General features: G+C 36.1%; 1 long non-coding RNA gene across 1 annotated transcript in view; it reads left to right on the plus strand.

The window, feature by feature from the left end:
- The window catches only part of LOC144379542 (uncharacterized), a 50428-nt gene that overhangs the window by 11019 nt on the left and 26408 nt on the right, over positions 1 to 13001 (plus strand). Inside the window, exon 2 of the long non-coding RNA XR_013442703.1 lies at positions 10227 to 10332. This is a non-coding gene — a long non-coding RNA (uncharacterized LOC144379542). The remainder of the gene's footprint in view (positions 1 to 10226; positions 10333 to 13001) is intronic.

The raw sequence follows: 13001 nt of genomic DNA on the forward strand, positions 1-13001 counted from the left end.
TCTGTGAATACTAGGAAAGGCATCATAAATGTTTAAAATTTTTTGTGACAGAACTTTGAACAAAACTTATTTTAATATTTGTAGAGATAACATTTATCTTTAAGAGCTGCCTGAAGTAAGAACATTTTACTGTAAGTTAAAATACTAGGTTCACATCCTACCCTGACAACAACTAATTTTGTAACATGGGCAAACTTTTTAACCTCTATCTTCTTTCTTTTCTTTTCTTTTCTTATTTTATTTTATTTTTTTAGAGAGAGCGAACATGCACAAGTGGGAGAGTGGGATAGGGTGAGAAGGGTCAGAGGGAGAGAGAGAGAATCTTAAGCAGGCTCCACACTCAGTGAGGAGGCCCATGCAGGGCTCGATCTCATGACCCTGAAATCATGACCTGAGCCAAAATCAAAAGTCAAACGCTCAACCAACTGAGCCACCCAGGTGCCCCCTTCTATTTTCTTAACTTCAGCTTGCTCACAACTGTGACATGCTTAAGTTGTGAGGATAAAATTAAATAAAGGCCGTGAAAGCCCTGTGTATATGGCAAAGCATTGTATAGATGTCAAATATTATGAGCATCTGAAAAATCCCCATACAGTATTTATTCCCCCTTGGTCCCAGATTAATAAGGCATCATTGTATTCTATTTGCTAGCTAGAATAGAGATACAGGACTTATCTCTTAAATAAATATAACTATGGGTCCAATGAAACAATTCACCAGAATATTTATGTTTCCGGCCTCTGTTCCTAATTCAAATGAGTGAACTTAGGCAAAAAATCCCTTCATTTATTATAAGCTTTCTTATCTTCAGCAGGGGATTAGAAGTCCTACTGGGTGTATATCAAAAAGCAAGTCATAAGAGTAGTGGAGAATGTCTTGGAAAACTGAACTCTGAGCATTCCTAATCTCTAGATGTAAAATAGTATTATTATAAGGCATGAAACAGTATTTTCATTAAAGTGCCTGATTGTCAGAGTGGGTAGGTGACCCAGAAAACGTGCATGATTACTTCTTTTATCACTGAACATAGAAATTCTAAAGCAATCATTCCATTGACAAGTTTTATAGAAGATTTTCAGAATTGGGTTAATTTGGGGAGATGTGAATAAGAATGGTTATTTGTTGTTGTTACTGGTTGTTTGTCTGCTTTTCTCCGTGGTTTTCTGGTGTGTGTGTGTGTGTGTGTGTGTGTTTTTCCTGAGTCAATATTTCTTCAAATCAATGGTCTGAAAGGAATCTAAATAAGGCAGAGTTTTTAGAAGATGAGCAATATGTTTAAGCCTATTTTTCTGCTGAGATCTATGTTTTCTCATTTTCTAGAGAAAAAGAGATGATTGAGGCCTACTGACCAGAAAGTTTTGTTCAAACAAAAAAACAGAAACAAATTTTTAAATCGAGGGAAAAATGGGCAAACCTGTCACTCCAACAAGATGTGCTAGTTTGTTCTTTATCTTAACTCCTTGTTGGCAAATGAAATCTAAGGGAACAAAAGATCCACATTTTCTAAAACATAGTAGGAGTTTACAAATGCCTGTCTGCTATGCATTTGCCAGATAATTTACTTTACAGTTTTAAGATACCAACTAGTTGTGTTCTATTTTCTCCCCAGAACCAGAAGGGAAGTTTTATTTTATTGTGTAATCATATCACCCAATAATGCTCACATGAAATCATCTTGAGAGTTTTTTTAATACACTATTAGTTTGAATATTTTATCCCATTCAATGAATTAAAATTTGCTTTTAAATTTCTTTTCAGGATCACTGATTCCTATTTGAGAAATAAGACCCAGAATTCAAGATTGTTAACCAAAACTCCCAAACAAATGATAGCTTAACACATGTAAAGGGGCTTTTTTAAAGGTCATTTAGTTTTCCTCTGTGTTGGAATGCCAATCCCCATCCTTCAAAGACAAATGCATTCATTATATTAATCAGAGACAGGGACATGGTAAAAAGAAAAAAAAGAAAGTTATTAAAGAAAAGGAGATGACGGCAATTGAGACAACCATTTGTTTTGCCACAACCGAATTCATTTCCAGAAAAAAAGGCCCTTATCAATTTCTAGGGAATGGTTTGTCCTGTCACTGTGAATGCAGTGCTAATGTTCTTTATGGATCTCTCAGAGCCAATGCAGTGACACCAGTCTAAATAAAGGAGAAGAGAAGGCTTAATCACGCCTGTCACTGACCAGTTATTAACATTTTCCAACAAGGGCATTAGAGGAAAAATTCTGAGAGGTCAATTTGTATTTCAAGACTGGAGCCCAAAGAGAGAAGACTTACTTGAGAGCGATGTGTTTATGGCAAGAGCAGGTGTGTGAAGTCCACTTCAATTTGGCAAGCCTTTATTAAGCATCTTTAAGGTGGCAGACATCATCGTTCAAGGAGTTCATTGTCTAGTAGAAAAAACTGTTAAGGAAAGACATAAAATCAACAAACATTTGTCAAAGCAATTTGAATAGACATATATACAGGATACAAAGGAGAGATAGATTAATGCTTCCTGGAAAACTAAATCCAGGGAAAGCCTTGAGTTAGAAGCTTGGCTGTGGGAGACAAAATGCTTGACACAAGAGGTGGAAGGGAAGCTCCAGGCAGAGAACATACATAGGCAAAGGCTTGGACATGTCAAATACCATGGAAAGTTCTAGAAAACATGGTTCTGTATGAATGGAGCATTGTGTTCCAAGGCAAGAAGAGATTTAGGGGATAAGCAGAACCCTATGAAACAACCTGACTTTGGGGAGCCACTGATGGGTATTCAAACTGTATTATAAGAAGATCGCTCAACAGTCTTGCACAATTCACAGCGCTTACCAGAACACATACCCTCCCCAGTGTCCATCACCCAGTCACCCCATCCCTCCCACCCCACCCCCCACTCCAGCAACCCTCAGTTTGTTTCCTGAGATTAAGAATTCCTCATATCAGTGAGGAAGCTTTGTCAAGATTGGTTTAAATGGGACCAAGAGTGGGGACATGGAGATGTTAGGAAAATATGGTAAAATCTACAAGTGAAAGATTTGATGTTCTAAATTAAGGTGGTAAAGGCAAAATCAAGGATAAAAATTATGATACAGGTTGGAGAAAGGTTTTTTTCCTAGAATTTCTAAATCTTGGTATTGTTTTGATATAGGATATGTGATTCATTGGATGTAGGCCTGATGCCCAGCTATTTCAAAGTGACCACTAGTCCAAATCTACCATGCCTGCTCTATGCCCTTCTGTCTGTCTATCCTGCACTGCACCATCATCAAAAATTCTGTGTAATCCCCTACTCAGTTCTCAGTCTGCCATTCAAAACCATTCTTCAATACTCTCTGGAACTGTCAATCCTGCTGTATTTGTGGTATATGTGGGTGTGTGTGTGTATGGCATATATGGGGTGTGTATATATATATACACACAATGCTCACACAAAAATCTGTTCTAAATTATAGGTACTGGGACGCTTGGGTGGCTCAGTTGCTTAGGCATCTGCCTTTGGCTCAGGTCATGATCCCGGAGTCCGGGGATTGAGCTCCCATCAGGCTCCCTGCTCAGCGGGGAGCCTGCTTCTTCCTCTCCCTCTGCTCCTTCCCCCACTCATGCTTTCTCTCTCACTTTCTCACTCTTTCAAATAAATAAACAAAATTAAAAAAAAATTATAGGTACCATGGTTTAGTTCATTTTGTCATTTATGCACTTTTTTATACTTATCTCGAATGGTAGATAATCATTTTCTCACATCTGTTTTAACTCTAAAGAAAGAAGTGCTGGTGCTGTCCTTCTGGTTCCCTGTGGCTTCTTATTATTCTTCCTGTTAAAATTAAACTGTCTCCTTTGAAGTTTCTGCCCTCTGACTACACCATTCTCTAAATACTGTTATCTGTTGTCTTCCAATTTATCCTTCTTCAGTTTTTAAATAGTCTGCCCCATGAATTTTCAGTCATTAAATATTCCTCCCCATGCTCTTTGTAGCCAATCTAAACCCTCAAAATTCTAGCATCAACTCCCATTACCTCAAATTCTACAAGGAAGTTTCATGGAACAACTTTGGTTCACTTCCTTAGGTTCTTCATCTTCAAATGACCCTCTCTAACCCGTTTAAGTTTATCCCTTGAACTTGCTTGTATGGTAGATTGCTCCACATTCCAAAATCCCTGCCTATCAAACCATCTTCTGAACAAAACTTTTTTCTTCCACCTTGTTTATCCAATTATTCTTGCTTTAACCTTCCAGGCACTCCACTCACTCTTCTCTTCTAATCTTTAGAATCCAGAATCCATCTTTTAAATAACTGTCTATAAAACATAACCTCAGTTTTCCTCAATGTTTTGTCTCATCCCCCTTTCAAGCCCCCAGTACTGAATGAACCCAAACAAATATGTCTTCCATGCCTGTACCTGAGTTGCTGAGCACAGAAGTAAAACCAAACCAAAACAAAACAAAATACCCAAGGAGACAGCCTGGTTCCACTACAACTTCATGGTCTTTAAACCATGATGAGTTTACTATGTTAACTGGCAAATCTACTGTTTCTCTATTCAACTTCTTCTCACACTCTTCAAATATCTCCTACTCCTGTTTTAAAGAGAAATAGAAGTTATCAGACAGAAACTCTGTCATGTTCTCCTTTCCAGGCATAAAAATCTTCCATCATTTATACTCTCCCTCTCTTCCTCTTCTGTTACAACAAAGGGCTTGTTCTGCAAAATGTGCTTTCCATTCCACTTTCTGAAGAATTTAACACTATTTTAACCATTCTTTCTGTAACAGTTAACATCTCTCTCCTCTTCAGTTAAATTCTTCCACAAACTTTTAATTAAGTTAAATTTTTAGTCTAAACAACCTAGAAACAAAGCAACAAAAAGCAAAACCCTCTCTTGACCCCCAACAATTACCTCCAGCTACATTGCTATCTTTATCTTCCTCTTCACTAACATATCAAAGAGATGTCTACATTCCCTGTAACATTTCTTCATGTATCATTCAATCCTCAAGCCACTTCCATTTGACTCTGACTGTAACACGCAACCCTCCACTGAAACAGCTTTTACTAGGACAACTGGTGATCTTCAAATTATCAATCTGCAGAGTAGCTTTCAGTCATCTTAATTGATCATGACTTTAATATCTGAAACACCCTCTTCTTAAACTCCTATGAAGTCTGTGCTAGATTTTCACTATAGTTACTTGATTTCTCTCTCCTGTGTATACTCAATCTACTCTCCCAAAGCAGTCAATGTTGGAGTTGCCCAAGACTCAGTCATACTCCTAATTCTCTCAAGGTGCTTTGCGTCTCTAGACAAACGATCAGCAAACTTCTTCTGTAAAAAGCCAGAGAGTTAATATTTCAAGAGTTGTGGACCATATACTCTGTTGTAACTACTCAATTTTGTTATTGTAAAGTGAAAGCAGCCATAGACAATACGTAAATTAATAGATGTGGCTGTGTTCCAATAAAACTGTATTTACAAAATCAGCCAAAAGGATGGATTTGTCCCATGGAATTTACCAGTCTCTGGTCTAGATCATCTCTTCCATATCCTTGGTTTTAACTGCTACTTAGAGATGAATCAAAAACTTATATGTATCTATGACCTTCCTTCAAAGTTCCAAATGACATTTGACATTTGCATTGGACAATTAAAAGGAACTGCAGGCTCAACAAGGGTTCTTATGATTAAAACTAAAGTCCTTACAATGGTCCACAAAGCCCTATATAATATGCACACACACTCATTAATTTTAGATATGATTCCTATTTTTTCCCACTCATTCACTCCACTCCAGTCATATGGCCTCTTTGCTATTCCTTGGATATGAGTATGCCAAGCAGGCTTCTGCTCCAGGGTCGTTGGCCTTACTATTCTCTCTATCTGAATACTCCACTCCCAGATATTCACATGACTGACTAATTCACCTCCTTCAAGTGTTTGTTCAAGTGATACTTTCTCAATGAAGACTACAGCAAACACCCTATTTAAAATAGCATCCTCCACACTTTGACAGTCTCAACCCCCCTTAAGTTGCTTTACTTCTATTTCCATAGCTTTCACTTCCCAAAACACTGTATGATTTACTTATTTATTGCATTATTTTGTATTGTCTGCTTCCTCTTATAAGAATATAAGCTACAAGGAGGCAGTCATAATCTGTCTATCTTATTCTCTGATTTATCCCAAAAACCTAGAGAAGTATCTGAAACCTAGTCCAACTCAATAAATACAACAAGAAAAAAAAAAACAAAAAAAACGAAAATACCCAAAGCTATACTCATAATGCTTAAAATTAACCTTTAGGTAAAGATTGAACTCTTAGCTTCTGCATGCCATTTGATCTCATATGGTACTCTATCCAGTCTTGTTATAATTGACCTTCTTTCAGTTTCTGAACTGCACCATGATCCTTCAGTCCCTAGAGCCTTTGCACATGCTGTTCCCTCTGTTTGGAATGACCTTCTTTCAGTTTCTGAACTGCACCATGATCCTTCACTCCGTAGAGCCTTTGCACATGCTGTTCCCTCTGCTTAGAATGCCATTCATTTTGCCTAGCTAACTTCTACACATCTTGTAGCCTCAATTCAATCAATACTTCCTTCAAACTTCCTTGGCTTTCCTAAGTCAACCAATATTAACTATTTTCATGTGCACATGTCTTGGAACTTCCTTTATCATTATATGTCTCCTCCACAGGGATTATAAACTCCATGAGGACAGAAATGTTATCTCTCTCTATCTCTGTCTGTCTCTGTCTCTGTCTTGGCTATGTAGTGTTGGAACTTAGGAGAGGTTTAGGCCATGAATAGAGATTTTATAATCATGGTATTGCTTTGGATGAGATTCCCTAATAACACTGGACTGAATGAGAGAAAAGTCAGAAGCTAGAACCCTGATAGTCCCCTTCTGTCGGACTGGCAGACATAGATGCCTTAGTCAGAGAACTGAGACGTGAGAGGAAAAGGAAAAGTAGCAGAGGATTTTAGCAAGGTGAAGGTGAAAGGAAGTGTACTAGGTTAAAGAAGGATGTGTCAATTTTGTGAAATGGTACAAATGATTTTAATAAAGCTCCAAAAGTATAAGAGATAGTTCAGTAAAATGGTAAGAATAGAAATTAGATTGCAGTAGGCTGAGAAGTGAATGAAGGTAGAGGAAGTGGGAGAAAACTATATACATGAACATGAACTATATACATGAACATTTGAACAACATTTTGAAGGGGTTTGACTGTGGGGAAAAAAAGAGGGAAAGGTGTGGTAGAATGAGGATAAGCATGGATAGGCTTTATTTGTTAGACTATCTTTCCCAACGATATGTTCATTTCCAAAGGATGGTAAAAATAACACTGATCATTTAGTGAAAATGTCACCATGTATCCCATACTAAACAAAACATGTTGTCCTGAGCCTTGTGAGAGAGGTTTTGTTTTCCTACATTTTCAGATGAGCACAAGAAAGGATTGAAAGTTTAGGTAACTGTCTTTCAAATCACACACTAATAAATGAGGGGTTGGGGACTCAAACCCAGATCTCTATAACACCAATAGCTGTATTTTTTTAACACTTAGAACAGGTTTTCCCAAATATCAGTTATCTCTATGTCTCCTTCACTATTTTTGCTTTAAACATCTGCCATGTACCATCTTTATCATTATTTATCTAATATTTTTAATCCACTTATTTTTTCTTGTTGATTAGATTCATGTCCAAGGGTTTCATTTTGCATAAAGAAAATCACTTACCAATTATACTTTATTAAATGCTCAATTTATTACATGAATATTTAATAAATGTTAAGTTTATTTAGACATGGAGGGATATATATTATTAATAAAATTTTCTTAAACAACTTAAGACACATTTATAAATTTAGTACAGCTGCTTCTTTTAAATGTTTCAAATACCTTAAATAGCAGTATAATACAAATATATACAATCTATATTACAATACAATATTACAATCTATATTATCTGGAAAGAGCACTATGCTCCCTCTAAAACCTGTTTTAAGTTGTAGGTACCATGGATTTGGTTCATTTTGTCATACATTGTCATTATTTGTAAACTTGTTTTTATACTTACCTATAGTTATACTCAGATGGTATCATCCTAAGGCTGTTCTTAAGCTTACTCAGATATTTTCTCAAAGTTCTTTTATTTTATCAAACAAAAAAGATAAATGATAACATCTCAGACCAGCCAAGGATATAGGACCTGGGTTATAAGTTAACGGATTCTTGGTCAGGTGCGACATGTAGTTGCTTTTTCCAAATGTAACTCAAATGAGCTACGTAACACTAGATTAAGCTTCCTTTCCGTGTCTTAACTTCACTAGATATATTGATAAAGCTTCTGGGGTCCATGCTTTTCAATTAGTTTTAAGTATTTTGCCAATTAGGGCCTTTTCCTAGAATAACGGTCTTTTAGAGTCATGTTTACCTGGCATTATCTGGCTGTCTCACTACTATATTATATTTATTGCCATTATTTACCATCATAACACATTTACCAATTTTGGTATCCTTATTTTAAAATATAGGCCTTACAAGCATGTTTTTAAAATTAGAAGTGTCAATTAGAGGTATATGCCCTAGGAGAAACAGAATCAACTGCATACTTAGCCTTCTTTCAAGGGGCATAGGGGGTATTATCTTGCAACAAACTAAACTTTGGCAGTAAATGGTAATTTGGTTATTAATCACCAGACCCTTTTCTTAACTGATAAGCTACCGGGATATGTAAGATCAATTTTATGGATAAGTTCTCAATGAGTCCTTGGTATGGTTCCCAATTTGTCTAGAGCTGTCTGAGTTACTCCAAGTATTCTGTATTTACCAAAATCTGTTTACACAGATAAAAGCAAGCAAATATCTATGTTTTGCAAATATATACTTAAAAGAATATATAAAATACCCACATACAATAACATTTGTTCACTAATTAAACTAGTAAAACTAAAATTTTTCTATTTTAGCCTTCTTTTGTGTGAAAACTTCCTAACCTTTCAAAACTTTTGTAATTAACCATAACTTTCATCTGCTTTAATATTCAAATGATTATAACCTTCTTAGTAGAGTTCCTTTGAGCCAGCTTCTTTGTTTTTTATTACCGCCCTTGACAGTCTTAAAAATGTCCTTGCCTTCTGTCAATAATAGTCTTTTTTAGAGTTATACTGATTATTTCTTGACTCAAACTATTTTTCTTGGAAATGTTCATTCTTTTTTTAAGTGGAGAATTTTGGAGACCAACTCTGAGTGCTAAAAATGAACATGAATATTGGGGTAGGCAAAAGTGTTGTGGCTGCTGTTTGTTTGTCCATGTTTTGAGTCAGAGCTGAAAAAAATATATCCTTTTAAGAATCATTCATTTACTTTCTTTGTTTCTTATTTCCCCAATTTAACATGGTGTGTTGATATTCCCTACTTTGGTAAGGATTATGATTTTCATTACTATTAAGTCTTTCTACTGTAGAAACATATAGCTTAAATCAATTTATTTTTTTAAAAAAGATTTATTTATTTATGTATTTATTTATTTATTTATTTGACAGAGAGAGAGCCTGATGTGGGACTCTATCCCAGGACCCTGGGATCATGACCTGAGCTGAAGGCAGACGCTTAACCAACTGAGCCACCCAGGCGTCCCAAATTAATTTACTTTTAAAAAGGAAACTTTATATCAGTACTTTAAATCACTACCAGTATAATTTGTCATATGTAAAAAAAATCCTAAAAATAAGAGTCCAGCAATGCACTCCACAACACATGCACACACACACACACACACTCAACCAAAAATACAATGTGAACAATAATGTTCTGAGGATCTTTGAGGATCTACTTTCCAGTGGAAAAATTGTAATTGCTTAAAGTTATTTAAAAAACAACCATTTAAAGTCTCTGGAAATTGTAACGTTATGCAGCAAATGAAGAATCATTTATTCAAGAAAATCTACTAAATCTTGGTAAAAACAGTGAGATTTTAGGGTGCCTGGGTGGCTCAGTTGGTTAAGCACCCAACTCTTGATTTCTGCTCAGGTCATGATATCAGCGTCCTGGGATAGAGCCCCACATGGAGCTCCACACTCAGAGTGTAGTCTGCTTGTCTCTCTCCCTCTGCTCTTACCCCTTCTGTTTGCTCATTCTCTCTCTCTCTCTCAAATAAATAAGTAAATAAAATCTTAAAAAAAAAACAGTGAGATTTTAAGGCACTTGAGCCATGACATGTTCACTCTGCTCCCCCCAGCCCAGCTCAGCATGATAGAAGTCCCACCTATGTGGATGTGGCCAAGAAGATGGAGCTCTCTATCCAACTCCCAGTCAAGGGCTACAGTACTTCCCAGGATGGACAGGTAACAGTCATTTCTCATTTCCCACAGCTTCATGTTGCGGAAGTTACTTTCCAGGTAAGTATAGTTGAGAGGTCAGTAACTCCCTTTCTTCACCCAACCCACTGATAAAGTAGAGGTAAAGCCACCTGAGAATACTGGGGCCCTGTCTATCCATACCTCATCTTGCTTATAAGGAAAAGATCCTTTGCAGGAGAGAAAAGTCAGAAGACCCAGAGACTATTGTCTGCATCCAGCACCCTGAGTGTAAAGCAGAGTATCTCTCTGAGAGAAGCAGGCCACTGTCCTTGTTCCACTTCCAAATCAGTGGTTTAAAGATTTTGCTCAAGAGGAGAGTCAGGTCAGGAAAACAGAGAATTCTGAAACTCTTCTCAAAGGAGCAAACGTTATTTGAAACAGAGTACTGTATAGGGGAATTCAAGCCTTGAAAACAGTGGAGATTTTGGTGTCAAGCAATCAAGAAAAGGTTGGTAACTTCATGAGAGCAATAAGATAAATCATGTTCCAGATAGTTTACCAGAGAGAACCAGGGGAAAAAAAACTAAGAGGAGATCTCCCAAAGTTAGAAATAACCTCAAAGATTGATTTCAAAAACTATCCCTACTCAGGGTCCCAAATTTAATTGAATAAGACAGTGAAGCAATTTATGCCCCTGAGTATTGTCAAAAACAACAGAACGATTAACTAGCAATTAGGGCAGTTTAAAGCTGGATGTAATACCAACAGAGGCAGAAAGCTCATAATGGAAAGAGAAAAGGGAGCCCTGCTAAAACCACTGTCATCCCAAGGTGACTGTGCACATGCCCAAGGCAGTGCCCTCTGTCGAGAAGCTTCACACTCTGGAGAAATATACTTCGATAAAATAGTCCAGCCAGGTCACTAAGAAAATAAACAAGAAACAACAACAGAAAGCCCTGTAAGAGAGGATGATTATCTAGAGTTGTTAAATTTTCCAAAATGTCCAGTTTTCAACAAAATAATTATAAGACATGCAAACAAATAAGTAAGTGTGATTGTACATTAAAAAAAAAAAGCAGGCAACAAAATTGCCTTTGATGTAGAGAGGATTCAGATGTTGCATTTGACAAAGACTTAAAATCAGTAAACTTGAAGATAGATTAACAGACCAGATGCAATCTGAAACATTGAGAGAAAAAGAAGAAAATTTAACAGAGACTCAAAGAAATGTATGATACTATAAAGGGCAACAAGATATTTGTAATGACATCAGCGAAAGTAGAGGAGAATGTTGCAGAAAAAATGTTCAAAATGTATTTTAAAAAAATGGCAAAACACATCTCAAATTTGATGAAAAGTGTTAATCTACACATTCAAGAAGCTCAACAAAATCTACGTAGATTAAATACAAAGAGATCCAAATCCCACTGCTTAATAGCAAAAATACTGAAACAAAAAGACAAAAATCTTCAAAACAGCAAGAAAAAAACATCTTGCCATGCATAAGAGACCCCCCAATAAGATTAGGGTCTTACTTCCTACCAGAAGCAATGGAGGCCAGGAGGCAGTTAATGACATTCAAAGTGCTGTCAACTAAGAATTTTATATCCAGAAAAAATATCCTTAAAAGGAAAAGCAAGATAAAGACATTCCCAGGTAAACAAAATTTGAGAGAATGTATTGCCAGTAGATCCATTTTAGAAGAAATACTACAGTTTTTAAGGCTGAAAGCACAATTGTACTCAGAAGGACATATGCAAGAAAGTAATTTGAGCCCACATGAAAACCTACAAACGTGATCACAAATTTACTAATGCTCACAAATTTGATAACCCAGATGACATGGACCAATTCCTGGAAAGATACAACTGTCAAAACACACACAAGAAGAAATAGACAATCTGAATAGAGCTATATTTATTTTAATATTTGAATCAATAATTCATAACAGAAATTTCCCAAATAGAAAGCAGCAAGCTCAGATGAGTTCATGGTGAATTCTATCACACATTTAAGAAAGATATTATACCAATTCTCTACAATCTCTTTCAGAGGACAAAGCAGACAGAATGTTTCCTAATTCATTCTAAGAAGCCATCATTACCCTAACACCAAAATCAAAGACATTATAATAAAAGAAAACGATGGACTAATATCTCTTATAAACATAGATGACCCATAAGAGACTATGGCCTCTGAGAAACAAACAGGGTTTTAGAGGGGAGGGGGGAGGGGGGATTGGTTAGCCTGGTGATGGGTATTAAGGAGGGCACGTACTGCATGGAGCACTGGGTGTTATACGAAAACAACGGATCGTGGATCACCACATCAAAAACTAATGATGTATTGTATGGTGACTAGCATAACACAATCAAATTAAAATAAATAAATAAATAAATAAACAAACATAGATGCAAAATTCTCAATAAAATATTAGCAAATCAAAACCAACAATGTATAAAAAGGATTATATACCAAAACCAAATGGGATTTAGCTCAGGTATATAACACTGGTTCAACATTCAAAAATCAATTAATACAATCCATTATATTAACAGGCTGAAAAAGAAATCACATGATTATATCAATAGATGTGGAAAAAACATTCCACAAAATCCAACACCTATTTGTGATTAAAAACTCTTAGTAAACTAGAAATAGTGAGGAATTTCCTCAACTTGATAAAAAACATCTCAAAAAGGCTACAGCTGTCA

This window comes from Halichoerus grypus, chromosome 11 (genome assembly GCF_964656455.1).
Source record: "Halichoerus grypus chromosome 11, mHalGry1.hap1.1, whole genome shotgun sequence".
Classification (NCBI taxonomy): domain Eukaryota; kingdom Metazoa; phylum Chordata; class Mammalia; order Carnivora; family Phocidae; genus Halichoerus; species Halichoerus grypus.